Source organism: Vigna umbellata, chromosome 9 (assembly GCF_029865625.1).
Source record: "Vigna umbellata cultivar VRB3 chromosome 9, Vumbellata_1.0, whole genome shotgun sequence".
Classification (NCBI taxonomy): domain Eukaryota; kingdom Viridiplantae; phylum Streptophyta; class Magnoliopsida; order Fabales; family Fabaceae; genus Vigna; species Vigna umbellata.
Genome location: NC_142173.1, coordinates 20,923,844 through 20,944,834, shown reverse-complemented (window position 1 = coordinate 20,944,834; position 20,991 = coordinate 20,923,844). Strand labels below are relative to the sequence as shown.

The window sequence follows — 20,991 nt, the reverse complement described above, 5'->3', positions numbered from 1 at the left end:
GTTTTTGATTGTGGTAAAATGAAAGGCAAAGTTGATTCATGTAACATTGTGATAGTGGAGTGAATGAGTGAAACACTTTACCTCTTATACACTTGTGTGTTGAGTGAAACACTTTACCTAGTGAGGAAATATTCCATAAGCACATGAACATCCATGCTTAATTGATTGATCATTCATGAAAAATAGCATTTGTTGGAATTTAAATGACTTTGTGAACACTAAAGCATGTGCACATCTTGATTGAACTCTTGGTCATAAGTTTGAGTGAAGTTGTTACTTACCTTGAAAAAGAGGATTTTTGAATGAGTGAACCATCATATGAATGGTTGAAGATTGAGTTACATCTTGTTTGCTTGAGAACAAGCAAAGTTCTAAGTTTGGGGTTGTGATAACAGTTGAAAAACTGTTATTTTCATGCTTAAAATTGACACAAAAAGCAACCTTTACACTTAGAAACTAGCTTGAAATCATGCTTTTATCCATATTTTCAGAAATAAGAGAGCTGGACAGGTTTATGCTTGATTTCAGTGTTTTTGTGCAGGTTTTAAGGTGAATTTAGTGAAAGAAGTTAAGAAGGAGAGAGATGGAATCAGAAAAGTCAACCAGAAACCAGAAAAGTCAACCAGTCAACCAAAAAGTCAAACAGTCAACCAGAATACGAAAAAAGTCAACCAGACGAGTTTTGGGCCAGTTTTATGCGATTTTATGATCTGTTTGGGCCTGGACCCGTTTTCTATTATTTTTATGTCCTATTTAAAGACCTAGATGTCTTAGGGTTGGTATCTTTGGCAGAAACGAAGCAAACACTCTCTCTTCCACCCCTTGGGGTAGATTGGGAGATGGTGACAGCTCTCCTCTTCTCTTTCTCGGGTTTTTCTATCTCTTTCATTCTTTCATTATTGTTCAAAAGATTACATTGATTCCCCAACAAACATACAAGGTTTAACTCATTCAATGCATGATTATTGATTTTGTTGATACGGGAACGTACGGGGAAGTCTAGATCCAGGGAATTTCTCCCAATAGTATATTGGTTGCCTTAAGCTCCTATGCTAAAAAAACTAATTATTAGGAATGCTAGGAATCGTATGAACTCGTAATTAGGGAGAAGCCTTCTTGAAAGGTAATTTAGAGAGTGGCATTAACAATGATGACTTGAATGTTGAATTCCTAAAATATATGAGAGTGGATAAGATGAAATTGACCCCCAACAACATATTCATCAATATATTTCATTGAAAGTGCTTGTCTTTTGTTTTAGCCATTGATCAACTTCATGCATACATGTTTATTTTCGTCTTTTGCATATTAAACTCCATTTATTTTGTTCTTAAGTCTTAGCTAATCAACAAATCACATAACTAAACTAGGCCGTGAGTCCTTTGGGAGAACGATACTTGGTCTTACCGAGTTTATTACTTGAAACGATTCGGTCATACTTGCCGATTGTTAAACAAGTTTGTGACATCATATTTTGGTGATCATAAATTTGTGCATCAAGGATAAAATGAGTAAGCTATTTACCTAGACGTATATCTCAGCAGTTACCTTCTCCAATTCCACCAACTTCTGTTTGAAACCATTGATCTCCTTCTCCTTTTCATCAACCTTATCTCTCATCTCCTCCTTGAACCTAATCCTCTTGTTCCTTTCCTCAATTTCCTTGGTTTCCAGAACTCCAATCTTTCTCTCCAAATCCCTAACCATAACCTCACCCTCTGCCTTCGCCTTCTTCAAAGTTGTAAGTTCCTTCTCTAGAGACTCAACCAACGACTCCTTCTCCCCTAAATCCTTCCTTAATTCAGAATCATCCGCCCTCGCCTCCTCTAACGTAGTCATCTCCGATATCAAACCGTGTTGTAACCTCGCCAAGTCCGTCTTCAGGTCCATTGCCCTCCCCGCGATAACGTCGACCGCAACAACATCCTTCAAGTCAACGTTTAATCGGTGGAAAGGGATTATAATCAGTAGAATGTGATTATAATCGATAGAAAATGTGGAAAATGATGTTTCAATTGGTGGAATCGAAGGTAAAGGCGAAAAAGATGAAGGTATGTGAGAAACCCTAGCAGTAGATGTGGTTGGATGATGAGTGAAGCGAAAATGCAGATCTGTGAAGAGAAATGGAGACTTACGGCTTAAGAACTCTCTCAAGAGAGAGTGAGAAGCTTCTGATGCTCGCCAGGGTGAAATGAGTGAATCTGTGGAAATGAGAGTGTTTCTCGCGAGAGAAGAAATGCTGAATGAAGATGTGAAGATTGGCCCGTGGATGGAGTCAAGACCCTACTAAAGTGTGGTGTTAGGTTGATGAGGATTGGTGTCGAGAAAGAAGAAATAAGTCATTAGGTTTCCACAAGGTGAAATGAAGAGATATTATGACCAATTTTTGAACATCAGGCATAATATATTACCAAACTCATATTATAACATAGGTCAATAACTTCGTTATAATATATTTTTAATTTATTTACAAATTTGTCATCGCGTTTTATATCATGACTGATATTTATAATTTCGTTATAATAAGTTTTGAAATTATTTACAAGTTTGCCACCGCGTTTTATACTATAACTGACTTTCATAACTCCGTTATAATATGTTTTGAAATTATTTACAAGTTTGCCACCGTGTTTTATACTATAACTTATTTTCATAACTCCGTTATAATATGTTTTGAAATTATTTACAAGTTTGCCACTGCATTCGATATTATGACTGATTTCATAACTACGTTATAATATGTCTTGTTATAGAATGTTATTTTTCCACTAGTGATTGCTTGCTTTGTTTAACTCATTCATTGCCATGATTATTGATTTTGTCGATATGGGAACGTACGGGGAAGTCTAGATCTGTGGAATTTCTCCCAATAGCATATTGGTTGCCTTTAAGCTCCTACACTTCAGAACTAATTACTAGGAATGCTAGGAATTGTATGAACTCGTAATTAAGGATAGGCCTTCTTGCAAGGTGATTTAGAGAGTGACATTAGCAATTGATGATAAGAATGATGAATTCCTAAAAGTATATGAGAGTGGATAAGATGAAATTGATAACCCCAACAACATACTCATCCATCTAATTCATTAAAGTGTTTGTATTCCTCATTTCCATTGATCAAATTCATGCATACATGTTTAATTACTGTCTTTTGCATTTAAACCTACAATCAATCGTTAACAAGTCTTAAATAATCAACAAATCATATAACTAACTAGGCCGTGAGTCCTTTGGGAGAACGATACTTGGTCTTACCGAGTTTTATTACTTGATACGATTCGGTCACACTTGCCGATTGTTAAACAAGTTTGTGGCGCCGTTTTTCGGTGTTCATAAATTTGTCATCAAGTTTTTGGCGCCGTTGCCGGGGACCGTGGTTTAACTAGTTCATTTGTGTGATTATTGATTATCTTTGACTTGAATTTTGAATTTTGAAATTTGAATATCTGTTTTTATTTTTTTTGTTTTTATTTTATTTTATTTTCTGTTTTTATTTTTTCTGTTTTCTGTTTTTATTTTCTGTTTTTATTTTTTCTGTTTTTATTTTATCTTCTTATCTCTGATTCTTTATTTATCTTCTCCATCTTTTTATGCTAACAAATATTTTCTAGGAGTTTTGTGCCTAATGCTTGCAGGATGCAACTCGGACAAGAATTTAACTATATGGGCACTCAATTCTACCAAAGTAATCTCAACCACTGGTGGGAACCTCACTCAAGCATGGATCAAAGTCAATTTTGGCAAGCTGCCGGACAATTTGAGAATCAACCACAACAACAATGGCAGCAACAACCCTTTCTATCGGCAAGAATGCCAGCATTGGAGGACGCACTTCAACAATTTTTTCAACATTCCATCTCTACTCAGAAAAACATTGAAGAATCATGTAAAAGGATGGAGATGAACCTTCGTTACATTAGTCAGAGATTGAACGATTTTAAGGTTAATACTGAAGTTAACCCTAAGGAGGAAGGTCAAGCCAGTGTCATTGAAAGTGACAAGGTTTTTTATGAGAAAAAAATAGGGAGAGATGAGGAAAAGATAGAGAGAAAAGAAAAAGAAGAGTTGAGTGAGAATGATAAAGATGAAGAAAAAGAAAAGGAAGTAGTGGAGAAAAAAGAGAGAAAGAAAATTCGTGTGAAAATAAAGAAGTTGAGTAGAAAAAGAGAAGGGAAGAAAAAAATAAGAGAAAAGAAAAAGAGGAAAAAGAAAGTGAGAGAAAAGAGAAAGAGGACGAGAGGAAGATAGAGAGAACCTTATGAAAAACGCTTTCATCATCCAAAGAAGTATCATAGGAAGAAGGAATTTGAGCGCTTTATGGAAATCTTCAAGAAATTGGAGATTAAAGTTCCTATGATTGAGACATTGCAACAAGTTCCTGGTTTGATCAAATTTCTGAAGAAGTTCAGTAGAAAGAAGAAAAAGAAGATGGAACATGAGCTTTATTGGGTCAAGCTAGTGACGTTAAAAGAGCGCTTGCTGGGAGGCAACCCAGTGATTTAAGAACTTTTAATTTTTGGTTTGGTGATGTAATTTTGAACTTTTGGGTATTTTTGTTTTTGTTATAAGTTTGTTACAGGGTTTACATCTACTGATGGATGTTAGGCGGAAGAGTATCTACTGAAGGATATTATGTTTGTATACACCTACTGATGGGTGTTCGTAAGAAAGATTTGCATCTACTGAAGGGTGCTAGAGGATTTTGGGTCAGGCTCGTGACGTTAAACAAGCGCTACCTGGGAGGCAACCGAGTTGATTGATTTATTGTATTGTTTGTTTTGATTCTGCTTTAGTTGCATGATAGGAATTGAATGTTTGAGTAATCTGAGAACTTAATTACAGGGAGCAAGTGAGGGGCATGAGTAGGAGGCACCTAGGTTAAGCTAGGAATAGGAAGAGCACTTCACGAAAGTGCCGCTGAGCCGCAAACTACCGTTGAGCGGTAGTCTCGCAGAATGGGCTTAGGTTGCCCCTTAGCGGAACCCGAGCCCATTAGGGTATTTCTATACCCTAAGTCACGCTTTGGCCTCTATTTTCAGATTCTTCTCTGCACACATACTCCTACACACTTTTCCAAAGGTTCTCTACATTTTTCCTTTCATTCCTCTTTAGAAAATGTCCCTTCCACTCACTTTCTCACTAGTTTTCCATCTAAGTTTGGGGTTGGGAGAGAGCATCATTGATGGGGCTGAGTTCTTCAAAGCACTAGAGCAGGATTTGTTTTATCAATCACTTTTGTTTTTAGAATAGGATTTGATGTACTCAATTGGAAATTTTGTCTATTGTGATGGTTTGCTTATTATTGTTGTTTGATAAGTAATGCTTGATGATGCTTTAATATTGATTGATGTTGAGATGTGCACATTATATGCTTATACAGGTGGTTCACAAGCATTGTGAACAAATGCAAGATATTGTGATTATGATTATGATTCTAAGTAGGATGTTATATGTGGAATGTGAATGAGCTTATATGTGAGGTTTTGAGCTCCAGAGTTGTTATTGAATGAATGCTATTACTTTGAAAGCATGAATGATTTTGCCCAGGTTTTCTATGATTGAATCAATTGCTTGTTTGCATCATATGATCAAGGCCATTTGTTGGTAACCTTTTTATTAGCCAAATGCATGATTTTAGCCCATAAAAGAGAGCACTGTGTGTTCTATCCTTTGAACCCGTAGCCTTGAACATAATTTGGTAGCCCCTTGTGAAAAGCTTTACCTTGAGTTAAGTAGAAAATATTTTGTGGAATTGACAAATGTTTAAGTTTGGGGTTGTTGGAAAATAGAAAGGGAATTGAAAGCATTGAACTAAGAGCTAAGAATTTAAGTATGTGAAAAGAGAAAGAAAAAGAGAAAGAAAAGAAAAGAAAAGGCAAAGCTCAATGCAAAAGAAAGTTGGGAATAAGTAAGAATGGTTGTGTTATATGATTCTCTTAACTCAAGGGTTTTGTGATCTAGAAAAACCAATTTTCTTGTTAGCCCAGCCACATTATAAGCCATAGAAAAGTCCTTGTGATGATGCTTTCTTGTAAGTGTTTTTTGATTGTGGTTAAATGCAAGGCAAAGTTGATTCATGTGACATTGTGATAGTAGAGTGAATGAGTGAATACCTCTTATACACTTGTGTGTTTGAGTGAAACACTTTATATAGTGAGGAAAAATTCCATGAACATATAAGAGCATCTTTGCTTAGTTGATTGATCATTCATGAAAAATAGCATTTGTTGGATAGTATGTGATTGTGTGAAAACTAAAGCATGTGCATGTCTTGATTGAAATCTTTGCAATGAGTTGAATTGAGCACTTACTTATCTTGAAAAGGGAGTTTTGAATATGGTGAACCATTATATGGATTGATGGAAGACTAAGTTACATCTTGTTTGCTTGAGGACAAGCAAAGTTTTAAGTTTGGGGTTGTGATAACGGTTGAAAAATCGTTATTTTTATGCTTAAAATTGATACCAAAAGCAACCTTTAAGACTTAGAAACTAGCTTGAACTCATATTTTTGCTTTAGTTTTGTGAATAAGAGAGTTGAAAGTGAATTTAATGGTTTTGTGCAAGATTCCCTTTATTTTGTAGGCTAATTGAATGATTTGAAAGAAGAATTGAAGTACCGAATGATTGGAGTGCTGAAAAGTAAACCATCAACTAGAAAAGTCAACCAGTCAACCAGAATGTTGAAAAGTCAACCAAAATGCAGAAAAAGTGTGACTGAGTGGCGCTGAGCGGTAAAATACCGCTGAGCGGCACTTTTCGGGTGCCAAAATCACCCCTGAGGGGCAAAAACAGCAGTTGGGGGCAAAATGGATCATGCGCTATTACCGCTGAGCGTCATTCTAAGTGGGCTTGGACCGGTTTTCTTTTGTTTTTATGGGCTTGGACTTGTTTTATGTTATTTTTATGCCCTATTTAAGGACTTGCACGTCCTAGGGTTGGTATCTTTGCCTGGAAGGAAGCAGAAACACACTTTTCACCCCTTGGGGGTAGATTGGGAGATGGTGACGGCTCTCCTCTTCTCTTTCTAGGGTTTTTCTATCTTTCATTCTTCCATTATTGTTCATCTAGTTTCACCATGAATATGGTGAACTAAACCTTGTATTGTTGTTGGGGAATCAATGTAGTCTTGTGAAACTCTCATATATGGAATTTGTTTTAACGTCTTATATTAAGATATATGCTTTCTTTCATCTTTAGTTAGGGTTTTTCCTCTTTGCTTATTGCTTGCTTTGTTTAACTCATTCATTGCCATGATTATTGATTTTGTCGATACGGGAACGTACGGGGAAGTCTAGATCCGGGGAATTTCTCCCAATAGCATATTGGTTGCCTTTAAGCTCCTGCACTTCAGAACTAATTACAAGGAATGCTAGGAATTGTATGAACTCGTAATTAAGGATAGGCCTTCTTGCAAGGTGATTTAGAGAGTGGCATTAGCAATTGATGATAAGAATAATGAATTCCTAAAAGTATATGAGAGTGGATAAGATGAAATTGATAACCCCAACAACATACTCATCCATCTAATTCATTAAAGTGTTTGTATTCCTCTTTTCCATTGATCAAATTCATGCATACGTGTTTAATTACTGTCTTTTGCATTTAAACCTACAATCAATCGTTAACAAGTCTTAAATAATCAACAAATCATATAACTAACTAGGCCGTGAGTCCTTTGGGAGAACGATACTTGGTCTTACCGAGTTTTATTACTTGATACGATTCGGTCACACTTGCCGATTGTTAAACAAGTTTGTGGCGCCGTTTTTCGGTGTTCATAAATTTGTCATCACTACTAAAGAGTGGAACTATTTCCATTGATTATGTGAAGTCAGAACGGAATCTAGCAGATCCTCTGACAAAACCCATGGGAAGACAAATGATATTAGAAACATCGAGGAGAATGGGACTTAAGTCGCTTGCAAACAAACAAGTGATGGTAACCCAACCTTTGTGATTGGAGATCCCATGAATAAGGTTCATATGGGTAAAAACAAGTCACTTGTTAGTTTTGATAGCACTAAGTTGATTTTAATCAATTATTTCCATTCCTATGGTGTGTATGAAAGTGCTAGAAACTGCATTATTGAGAGGTTAAACTTTGTCATTAAAATTTTATACGGTGATAGAATTTTTTCTTAAACAAAGTTTTAATGATTTTCATATCCCTTATGGGTGGTGTATGATTTGCAGCATACACTTGATGAAATCACCTGTATGAGTGTCAAGTTGGGCCGCTTGCATGAGATCTTGGCATGATCTCTGGAGCACTCATGAATACTGGGCACGCGCAAGGCCTAGTAAGCGCAACACAGCGATAACAACAAGGATTGTGGGGGTGTATTGTGATTGATAAACCTCTAACACACGTCAAATGTCTTTGGTTCATATAGCTTGCTATACCAACTACATTGTGTGTTAAGTTTCTAAATCTAAGACTGGTTCATATAGCTTGCTATAGCAGCTCTGATGCATTACATCCTATGATACCTAGAATAAAATTTTCTTATTTTTCTTTTAGTGTTTGAACTATTTGAGTCAAAGACTATTTTCTTTCAACTTCTTTTGCAATATGTGGGGGATTGTTATAATATATTAATATTATATTATTGCAAAAGTTAATGTGTGGTTTAAAAGCATTAAATTGTGAGCTTTAATGTTTGGAACGTTGGGTGGCAACGTTCATTTTCTTTCAACGTGCAAATTTGTTTTAATTAAATCATTTATGGTTTTTTAATTTCTTTTATTTTCTTGATTCTTTCTAGCTTTATAAATAGGAAGCTCCTCCTCCATTCGAAGACACACCAAATTCAGTTTTTCTCATTCTTTTCTTTTTTGAATTTCATTCTTTAGCTATTTCTCTCTTCTAAAAATATTCTGGGTTATTCTTATACTCTGTTTAGAGTTCCATGCTAGTTTTGAGATCCTCAAACACTCTGAGAAGTTCCTGTTGTATCCTGGGGGACTTGCGCAACACACCGTGGATAAGTCCTTAAGGACAGTGACTCTACACGCCTCAAAAATTACTATTTTGTCAGCTTTTTCCAACAGATTGAACATGGATAATAAAATTTTTTAAGTAAACAGAAAATAAAACCCAAACCCCTCGTCAAATCACACAACTTCCGCCACCGTGGCGGCGGTGATACCGAAGCCAACGACAAAGACCGCAATACCTCCACCCTCTCGTCCAGACCCCCTTCGTCCGCCAAACCCAAGAAGCCTCAAGTCCCCAAACTCCTCAGCTTCGCCGACGACGAAGATAACGATAACCCTCATCCACGATCCGCAAAAACTCAACGTTCCATGAAACCCTCTTCCGCTCACAAAATCACCACTCATAAAGACCGAATAGTGTCTTCTTCCCCTTCGGTTCCTTCCAATGGTCAACCCCAAGCTGGAACGTACACAAAAGAAACCCTTCGCGAGCTTCAGAAGAACACCCGAACATTGGTCACTAACAGCAGCTCCTCTCGGCCCGAACCCAACCCCCCGCCGAACCTGTCATTGTCATCAAGGGCCTCGTCAAACCAGTAGCTTCGGAGCCCCAGGGTCGGGAATCGGACTCCGAGGGGGATCACAAAGAGGTTGAAGGCAAATTCGGGGTCGGATTGCAATTTTGGGTGACAAGGTTGAAGGTGGGAAGAAGGGGTTTTTTGAGGAGGTGGAGGAGAGGAGAGTGGGTGTGAGGTTTAAGGAGGAAGAGGAGGATGAGGAGGAGGAGGAGAAGATGTGGGAAGAAGAATAATTCAGGAAAGGGTTGGGGAAGAGAATGGATGAAGGGTCTGCTAGAGTTGATGTTCCTGTTGGGCAAAGTGCTCAACAGCACAAGTATGTTGTTCCCTCTGCAGCAACTGTGTATGGTTCTGTTCCAAGTGCCGCTGCATTAGTGAGTCCTGGCATCGGAGGAGCAATTGAATCGATGTCGGCTTTGGATGTCTTGTCGAATTTCGGTTTAAAACTTTCATTTTTTTTTACTTAAAAAATTTTATTATTTACGTGCTTCACTGCCCCTGCTTCAGTCAGCCACGTCAGTTAAGAAACTGACTACAGCGTGCCATGTCAAACACACACTAACGCCGTTGGAGACAATTTAACGAAAAGTATCCAATTGTTGTAATTTTCATAAATTTGGAACCCAATTGAGATTTCCAGAAACAGAGAGACTAAATTGAGATTCCACGCAAAAATAGGAACTTCATGAATGATTAAACCAAAATTTTACCCATTAACGATTGAAAAATATGCATCGTTATCTCTAACTAAACTAACGAGCAATTTTTTTGTATTTAATAAATTTTTATCCAATTAGCGATTCGAATTAGCAAATAAATTTTTATTCAAATTTAATAAAATTTTGCCTCCGAACGATCAAATTAGTCACCAAATTTTTCAACACAATTTGATCAAATTGGTTTCCAGTGGTCAATATTTTAACGACCGATTAGGGATCAAAATTTCGGTAACGGTTAATGATCAAATAAAAAGTCGATAATAAACTTATTTGAGGGTTTTCGCTATCACATTTTTCTTGTTACTATTTTCATCATTAAAGGACTTAATGACCCATTTGAACTTTTTAGCAATCGAACAAAGTGGTTGTGAATTTTTTTAGAGAAATTATATATAAAAAAAAATCAGTGTGGTAAGTATATACTTTCTAGATCTTAAGAAGTCCATCTTCTACTTTCAAAAAAAATGAAATTTTAATCACTTTTATGTTAAAAATTTGAGCTTCTCTACATTTAAATGTTTCGTATATTTTAATATTATTGTTAGTTTTAAATATTACTACATCAGTTTATTATACTTCATTAATATATAATACAATTTTCTTTGTCAGCTATTTGTTTCATGACAATTAATGCTTATTAATTATATAATTATGATTTTTTTAAATATATTTTTCAATATTTAAATAAACATTGCTTATTTTATCTATATCTATAATATAAATATAATGTTGTCCATCCTCTCGACCTCCAAAGTCATTAGTGTTTTGTAGAAGTCTTTGTTTTAGAAGATTTAGTGTTAACTTTTATTGATTTATTCCTATTGGATTTCCTTATAACTTCAACTCACTTATTATCCATTTTAGTATTAGAATCTTCTCATCAAACATATTAACCCATTAAAAGCTAATTTCAATTCTTTTGCAAAAACGAGTTTCCTCATATATAAAAGAATTAGGAACTACCTTATAACTATTAATTATGAGATGAATTTAGCATTTTTAAACCCTGCAAACTATTAACATAAGAGTGACATTCTGTAGAGAAGTCATATCAGCCAATTAATCAAACTTTACTAGTACACCACCTGTAGAAAAATTTAGATTATCAACAAAACCATAGTCATTTCCAACATACACTAAAAAAAAGAAGGGCATTACCGAAGGTCACAATCCCTCGGAAACAGTCGTAAGCCGTCGGTGATGACCTTTTACAGACGGTTTATCGACGGCCAAAACACCGTCGGTAAATCTCTTATCGCTAACATTTACCGAGGGCTTTTGCCCCTCGGTAATTACCGAGGGGCAAAGGCCTTCGGTAATTACCGAGGGATAAAGGCCTTCGGTAACACCAACATATACTATTCACGTATCCCACCGAAAGAAATTGTAGCAAATGGCCCTAGTGCACGTTTATCTTCATTATCCAATACAAGAATTTCATAAGAAATTTTTTCATTTTCTACTTAATCTACCTAATGATTATATACATTAAATGTCAATTAAAATTATAAATGTAATATATATATATATATATATATATATATATATATATCGCAATTAATTAAAATAAATATAAAAACTGAGATAATTGTCGCAACCAGAATCGCGACGGGACGACGATCCAAAAAGAAATCAAGTTTTGGAAAAAGAGATTTGGAGTCGCCACCATAGTTTATTCTGGAAAACTACGGAAAAACCATAAAATGATAAAGCACGGTCCACGAAAACCAAAGATTGGGTTCGGGAGTCGGTTACGCGTGGGGAAGGTGTTAGCACCCCACAACGCCTGCCCTTAGGCAATACCTTTAACTAAATGCACGAATATGATGTGGTTTTCAAAATGTTTAACTATCCCCTAAAATAAAATTCTAAATAAACAAAACATATTTTTTAGTTTTTTGGGCCCGACAAGGATTGACCTTGCTCCTACGTATTCTCATTCAAAATGAGAAATCAGGGTTACGTAGTTCTTTTTGAAAATGCTTGAGAGATTTGTTTGAGAAATTGATTGAAAGATTTGTTTGAGAAATTGATTGAAAGATTTGTTTGAGAAATTGATTGAAAGATTTGTTTGAGAAATTGATTGAAAGATTTGTTTGAGAAATTGATTGAAAATTCGTTTTGAAATGATTTTGGGATTTTTGGGAAGTGAACCTGACAAGGACTAGCCTTGCTCCTACGTATCTCCAATCTTGATGGAGAATCAAGGATCACGTAGTTCTGGGAGAGAAATTGTTTGTTGTTTGAAAATGTGAATGTTTATATTTTGATATTTTTACGTGAGAAGGAGGGAAGTTTTTAGCACAAGGACGATGCGAGCGATCACACATGTGCCTATACCTTAAAAATATATTTTTTGTATTATTATTATTATTTTTTTATAAAAGAAAGAGAAAAGGTCTTTTAGCACAAGGACGATGCGAGCGATCACACATGTGCCTAAACCCTTTTAAAATATTTTTGTTATTATTTGAGAAAAGAAGAAGAAAAAGTTTTAGCACAAGGACGATGCGTGCGATCACACATGTGCCTAAACCTTTTAAAAATATTTTTGTTATTATTTGAGAAAAGAAGAAGAAAAGGTTTTAGCACAAGGACGATGCGCGCGATCACACATGTGCCTAAACCTTTTAAAATTTTTTTGGAATTTTTATTTAAGCAAGAGAAAAGGTTTTTAGCACAAGGACGATGCGAGCGATCACACATGCGCTTAACCTTTGTCCGTATTTTTATAATTTTATTTGAGAAAGAAGAAAAGGTTTTTAGCACAAGGACGATGTGAGCGATCACACATGCGCTTAACCTTTTGTAACGTATTTTTGTAAATTTTATTTTTTATGTGTATATAAGTAAAATTATTATATAAATATTTTGAAATAAGTGGATATTTAAAAGAAATAAATAAAATAAAGTAATAAAATAAAATAAAATAAAATGAAATAAGCTAAATAAAAAGGCAAATAAATAAATAAATAATAATAATAAAAACAACAAAATGGGGGTGCCAAAATAAAAATAAAACAAAAAAGGGGTGTCAAACGGTCAGTCGAAAAGCTTGGTTAACGAGCGGTCCGTGGAAGAGAGCGGAGGCTATCGTGCGGACGTTGGGGAGAAGGCTGAGGCTGCCGAACGGTCGGTTGAAAAAGTTTGGATAACGAGCGCTCGTTAGGGAGAAGGCTGAGCGAACGGTCGAAAAGGCTTAAGGTTAACGAGCGCTCGTTCGTTTGGATAACGAGCGTTCGATGGTGAGAAGGTTGAATGGTCAGTCGAGAAAGGCTTAAGGTTAACGAGCGCTCGTTCGTTTGGATAACGAGCGTTCGTTGGTGAGAAGGTTGAATGGTCAGTCGAGAAAGGCTTAAGGTTAACGAGCGTTCGATGGTGAGAAGGTTGAATGACCAGTCGAGAAAGGCTTAAGGTTAACGAGCGCTCGTTCGTTTGGATAACGAGCGTTCGTTGGTGAGAAGGTTGAATGGTCAGTCGAGAAAGGCTTAAGGTTAACGACCGCTCGTTCGTTTGGATAACGAGCGTTCGTCGGTGAGAAGGTTGAACGGCCAGTCGAGAAAGGCTTAAGGTTGACGAGCGCTCGTTCGTTTGGATAACGAGCGCTCGTTGGTGAGAAGGTTGAACGGTCAGTCGAGAAAGGCTTAAGGTTAACGAGCGCTCGTTCGTTTGGATAACGAGCGCTCGTTGGTGAGAAGGTTGAACGGTCAGTCGAGAAAGGCTTAAGGTTAACGAGCGCTTGTTCGTTTGGATAACGAGCGTTCGTTGGTGAGAAGGTTGAATGGTCAGTCGAGAAAGGCTTATGGTTAACGAGCGCTCGTTCGTTTGGATAACGAGCGCTCGCTCGTTTACTTCTGGGCTTGGCCCACCGGGGTAGTTTCTAACCTAGAATTCCCCTAGGGGTTCTGCCTTCCCATTCTCATTCACTCACTCACGCCGTTCCTCTCAAATGAGACCAATGTCTCCTTCTCTCTGACCAAAAGGAGTTGCTCCTCCATGCACGCCCAAGCCTCCATCCGAACGACAGCCGAGAGTCGCCGCCCAAGCCGTCGCCAGCTCCGCCCCTCACCGCCGAGACCATCGTCGGCCGTCGCTCCAACTCGTCCCCTCTTTCTTTGATTGTGTAATGGGTGCCATGTGTGAATGTTATTTTCTGGTTGTCACGGGTGTGTGTGTGTGTATGATGATGGGAAAACATGATTGAGACTAGGCACCGAGTGGGTTTTGGGTTTGGTTTGTTGGGATTGGCCGTGAGCGTGAGAGTTAGGAAGGAGAGAGGGAGCGTGGTGAAACAGAGAATGAATGGAAGTGGAGATCGGTGTTGAATGGTTGATGGCGATGGTGGATGGTACAGTGGCAAATTCTGGCTTTGATTCAGTGAAGGTAAAGTACGAGCTTGTGTTCGGGTGCTGGAAATTGGTCATTGTTCTTGGTTGGTTGTGGCTTTGTGCAATGCAAGTTGAGGATGATGGTGTTGGAGGTGATCATGTTGACCGAATGGGATGGGTTTCAAGAGCAGAGAAACTGAAATCAGTGGTGGCTGGGGAGGATGATAGATGTAGTGCGTGAGTTGGGATGGATTTGGTTTCTTCCGTTCATTGTTTTGTTGTAGTTTTTTAATGCAGGGGAACTGTGAATAGGTGTATCAAGAAGGATGAAAATGGAGATGGTGATGATTTTGGCGGCAAAGATGGAATAGGAATCAAGGAATGAATCAAGCAGGTTTCAGGTTAAAGTGGAAGTGTGCTTATGCGTTGGACCAGAGAAAGGAAAACATTCACACCATAATATCATACTTAAACAGAGCAAAATCAAGCATAAAATGACATACAATGCCGCCAGCTTATATGAACAGGGTGTGAGCAAGGTGTGCTTATTCCAGTATATATGACAGTATGAAACAGTGAAGGAGTTCCTTACCTCTTGGAGCTCCTGTGTTATTGCTTGGTGCGTGAAGCCGGTGATCCCTTCTCCTTCTTCCTAGCCGACTTCTGTCTTTCTTTGCGGGTGAAAAATCTGGATGCTCCCACTAGGAATCAATGATGATTTTCCTGAAGGCTCTCTAGTTTTTCTTTTTGGTCCCCTGCTCTCCAAATCCCCTTTTTCTTCTTTTTGTGTTTTTTTTCCGCTCCAACCTTGTGCTCAAACCTTTTTGCTGATTCCGTATGCCCAAACCAAATTGTACCAAATCTGTACAACGCCCCAACGCCTCTGCCACCACCTTGCTCTCTGCAGAAAATCGTTTTTTACTTTTTTGCTCCCCACGTTCCAACCTCCACAGCCAACACCTCTTTCTTTTTCAAATCTTTTTCTTATATTTTTTTCTTTCTTTTTTTTTCTTTTTTAACCGTATTAAACAAAATATTTAAAATAGGTAAAACTTAACACTAAAATGAAAATAGAATAGAAAATAAAAAAAATAACTAAATAGTAAAATTTTAAAAATAAAAATAACGTAATAAAAGTAAGATAATAATAAAACGTAAGAAAAATATATATACATATATATGGGGAAAAATAAGATAACATATAAAAATAGATAAAACAAGAATGATGATAATAATAAATAAAACAAAAAAAAAACAAATAATAATAAATAATAATAAAAAAATAAATAAACAAGTAACAATAAATAAATACAAGATAAAAACGAGAATAAAAATAAAGATAAAAAGAAATAAATAATAGATTACAGTAAAGCCAAAAACGATCCGAACGAAATTTAGTATTGACAGCTGCCCCTCTTTACTTATATTTTACTAGATAATATGACAAAGTGAGGTTTTCATATTATATAGTAAAAGATAGGTAAAGATAGAAATACTAATTTCGTCTAGATCTTCAAAGAAAACGAAATGAACGAAGATGAATACAGGATACGAGATTAGCCAAATCCACAAAAGAAGATTGCGATGAAAGAAAACAACCACTGCCAAGCTGAGTGCCGGTAGCACAAAAACGAAAATCTAGACTCGACCATTGCTTAGCAGAGGACCGATAACACAGAACAACAAGCTGAATTTGACCATTGCCGAGCAGATGGTCAACAACATAAAAACGCAAACTTGGATTCGACCATTGCCGGGCAGAGGGCCAACAACATAAAACGAAATTTTAGACTAGACCATTGCCGAGCAGAGGGTCCATATCGTAGAACAACAACCTGGATTTGACCATTGCCGAGCAGATGGCCAGTAATACGACAACAAGATGGGATTAGACCATTGCTTAGCAGAGGGTCAACACATAAAACGAAAATCTGGATTCGACCATTGCCTTGCAGAGGGCCAATATCACAGAAAAACTAGAGGCGCCAGACAAGACTGGGCTTGAAACGCTGAACCAAAACTGTGCTTGAGGGGAACGAGGTGTACAAACCTCGTGGAGGGTGTACAAACCCTGAACGAATGATGTGAGGTGTGCTAACCTCGTGGAGGGTGTACAAACCCTGTGGATGAATGATGTGAGGTGTACTAACCTCGTGGAGGGTGTACAAACCCTATGGATGATGTGAGGTGTACTAACCTCGTGGAGGGTGTACAAACCCTATGGAATGAATGATATGAGGTGTACTAACTTCGTGGAGGGTGTACAAACCCTGAACGAATGATGTGAGGTGTGCTAACCTCGGGGAGGGTGTACAAACCCTATGGATGAATGATATGAGGTGTACTAACCTCGTGGAGGGTGTACAAACCCTGTGGATGAATGATGTGAGGTGTACTAACCTCGTGGAGGGTGTACAAACCCTATGGATGATGTGAGGTGTACTAACCTCGTGGAGGGTGTACAAACCCTGTGGAATGAATGATATGAGGTGTACTAACCTCGTGGAGGGTGTACAAACCCTGTGGATGAATGATGTGAGGTGTACTAACCTCGTGGAGGGTGTACAAACCTTGTGGAATGATGATATGAGGTGTAATAACCTCGTGGAGGGTGTACCAACCCTATAGAAAGCGAATGAGGTGTACAAACCTCGTGGAGGGTGTACCAACCCTATAGAAAGTGAATGAGGTGTGCTATCGTAGAAGAAACTCTTGGATTCAAATCTTTTTTGAAGAAACATTGGTAAATACTGAGCAAAACATTAGAGAGATTTAGATATAAAGGTCTGCTAACCTTTTTCACCACTTCATTTTCCCCTTACGGATTTTTGAACAATTTTCTTTGCTTTCTATGAAATGATATTATGTTATGATGGTGCATGAATGCATATGAGCCATTGGTTTCGTTCCCTTCTTTTGCTCTCGCTTTCTCTTTCTTACACTTTTTTTTTCTCTTCTTTTTTTTTTTTTTTTTTTTTTTGAAAATTCTATGCCTGGAATCCGTTGTCAATGTTGACGTCAAACGCGATGTCCGTTCGAAATGCATTCAATCAAAATAATGTCAAGAAGCAGTGGGTTCTTTGATGAAAGGAAGAGAACGTAACTAGGGGTTCAAATTCCCTCTAGCACTAGCTTGAATCTGAAGAGGTGCGGGAGATGAGTATGAAAGGTAGATGGTTGAATGATTATCTGTGGGTAACGTTAGCATTTGAGTTTTTCTTACTTTGGGAGGTGTTGTTAGTAACTACACATGCATGACCCGCAAGGGCTGCCCCAACTTTGTTGCGTATAGTAAACTTGATTTGGAGAGGGGGAAAGGTTCGGGTAGGAAGGATTGCCCCAATTTGGCGATTCTTGATTGACGGGGAGACTTCACATTTTTTGTCTTTTCTCTTTTTTTTCGATGTTTTTATTTTCTTTCCTTCTTTTTTTTTTCTTTTCTTTTGAGTGATTGTGTCATTCACCACATCATTTCGTTTCAGGGTTAAATTCGTGAGAAAGATTAGGACAAACAGTCTTCAGTCAGCGTGGACTTTTATTGGCTTGTACCGTGGCTAAAGGTCAAAGGGTTTTGAAAGAAATGGATAATGAAGGCTCAAATAAGTGTTTGGCGGTTAAATTGTTTCAACAAGAATCATTTGCAAGGTGTCGAGTCAACTATCCCTAAAGATTTGAAACTTCGGGCATCCTTTTATTTTCATTGCTGTTTTTTTTTTCTTTTCTTCCCCTTTTGGGTCGCTTGCTTCGTTGTCTCTGTTGTGTACTTCTTTGAGACTTTATATATTTTTTATTTCTTTTTCTCTTTTCTCTTTTTTTTTTTCAGAAATCCCCTCCTTGATTTTGGATGCCCTTGATGTACCCTTTAGGTTGACATCGATGTGCTAATGATTCTTGTCGGGGGTGATGAAAACAATTATAATTTATGGCTCAAAAGGGGTGCAATTGGATAAACTTCTTTTAACGTTTGGATAAAGAAAAAAAAGAAAAAATGGCCACACGTCACTCTGAATCTTTGCTTACCTTACTTTCTCGCGACTTTAGCCCTGGAATAAAACGCGGTAGTGGTTGACACATCGACTTCATTATTTTTTCTTTCTCTTCTTTCCTTTTTTTTTATTTATTTTTTAATCTCCCAATCAACAGATCGTTGGGGATGTGTACCATGATGAACACTGCCCCAGTATTGTATTCATGACAATCCTTTATTTTAATGGGAAACGAAAAGGTTGAGGGTTCAAGTAGTATGAATGCAGATGCTCTAGCCGGAAAAGAACGATGGTTACCCCGAAACCTTGCATCAGGAGAAGACCCAACTTTGGTATTTTCAAAATTTATTTTGCTTTTGCTTTTCGAAAACACTATGCCCTTGACAACCTCATTGACAACGAATTCAACATGTGTCTTTTCTTTTGCTCTTTTTCTTCAATTTTTTTTTACGACACCCACCAGGACCGAGCTAAGCCGACTGAATACCCGTGATGCTTTTATTGACATTCATTCAATTATTTTCGTTTTCATTCCTCTTTATTTACCTAAACAGCTCAGCGCGACATGCAATAATTTCAGAAAGTATGAACAAAAATTAATATGCGGTATTTATTGAATGAAATAACTCAGATTACAACAATTTAAAAGACAATGTTAATATTCGCTAACGGCAACCCCTATCACGGAATCATCATACATAGAACTTTTTGACCGCATTAGAATTAACCGGTAACGGTAATTCCTCCCCATCCATCCTTGTGAGAATTAGTGCCCCACCAAAGAATGCTTTCTTCACCACAAACGGCCCTTCATAGTTTGGGGTCCACTTGCCTCTATGATCTTTTTGGATGGGCAAAATCCTCTTCAACACCAGTTCGCCTTCATGAAACTCTCTTAGGTGCACCCTTTTGTCAAACGCCTTTTTCATTCTCCTTTGATACAGTTGTCCATGACACACTGCTGTTAACCTTTTTTCTTCGATAAGGTTGAGTTGGTCGAATCGGGTTTGAACCCACTCAGCTTCCTCTAACTTAGTTTCCATTAACACGCGTAAGGAGGGAATTTCGACCTCAAATGGAAGTACCGCTTCCATCCCATACACTAGCGAGAACGGCGTGGCCCCAGTTAATGTTCGTACCGACGTGCGGTATCCGTGCAAAGCGAAAGGAAGCATTTCGTGCCAATCCTTGTAGGTGACCACCATCTTCTGCACAATCTTCTTGATGTTCTTGTTAGCAGCCTCTACTGCCCCATTCATCTTTGGACGATAAGGAGAGGAATTATGGTGGTGAATTTTGAATTCCTCACATAACTCCGCCATCATCTGATTGTTCAGGTTGGTAGCGTTATCAGTGATGATCTTGTTAGGTAGCCCATACCTACAGATCAACTCCTTCCTTATGAATCTAACCACAACCTTTCTAGTCACGTTGGCATACGAAGCAGCCTCAACCCACTTGGTGAAATAGTCGATTACGACTAGTATGAAGCGATGTCCATTTGACGCTTTTGGTTCTATAGCTCCGATGACATCTATTCCCCACATCGAAAATGGCCATGGTGCAGACAACACGTTCAGAGCAGTGGGTGGCACATTGATATTATCTGCATATATCTGACATTTCTCACACTTCCTCACGTGTATGCAACAATCGTTTTCCATGGTCAACCAGAAGTAACCAGCTCTTAAGATCTTCCTAGCCATCGAATGTCCATTCATGTGTGTACCAAATGTACCTTCGTGCACTTCTTTCAATATCAACTCGGCTTCCTTTGCATCCACACATCTGAGGAGGACCATGTCATGGTTTCTCTTGTATAAAACATCTCCACTTAAGATGAAACTGCCGGCCAACCTTCTGAGTGCTCTTTTATCGTTTTCAGATGCATCCTCAGGGTATTCTCGGGTTTTAAGATAACGCTTGATATCAAAGTACCAAGGTTTACCGTCTAACTCCTCCTCGATGAAGTGGCAATATGCTGGCTCTGCATGGCTTTTCATTTTGATTCTTGGTAATTCTGCATCTTGATCAACCTCAAACATTGACGACAAGGTGGCCAGTGAGTCTGCTAATTGATTATCTTCTCGCGGTATATGGTTAAATGTGATGGAATCGAAATACTCCATTAATCCCCTGATGTAAGCTTGGTAGGGAATTAATTTTGTATCCCTAGTCTCCCATTCTCCTTTCAATTGATGGATGACCAAAGCTGAATCTCCATACACATCCAGAATTTTCGCCTTAGACTCAATTGCTGCTCGAATACCCATGGCACAGGCTTCATATTCAGCGATGTTATTTGTGCAGCTAAAACACAACCTTGCCGTCATTGGTATATACTGACGCTCCGGGGAGATAAGCACTGCCCCTATTCCATGTCCCATCACATTCGAGGCTCCGTCGAATAACACTGCCCATGCTTTTTCGTTTCGGTCTTC

General features: G+C 37.8%; 1 pseudogene; it reads right to left on the bottom strand.

Moving 5' to 3' along the window:
- Nucleotides 1-1,524: 1,524 nt before the first annotated feature.
- LOC148192901 (peroxisomal and mitochondrial division factor 2 pseudogene) lies at nucleotides 1,525-1,890 on the bottom strand (annotated as a pseudogene).
- Nucleotides 1,891-20,991: the final 19,101 nt, after the last annotated feature.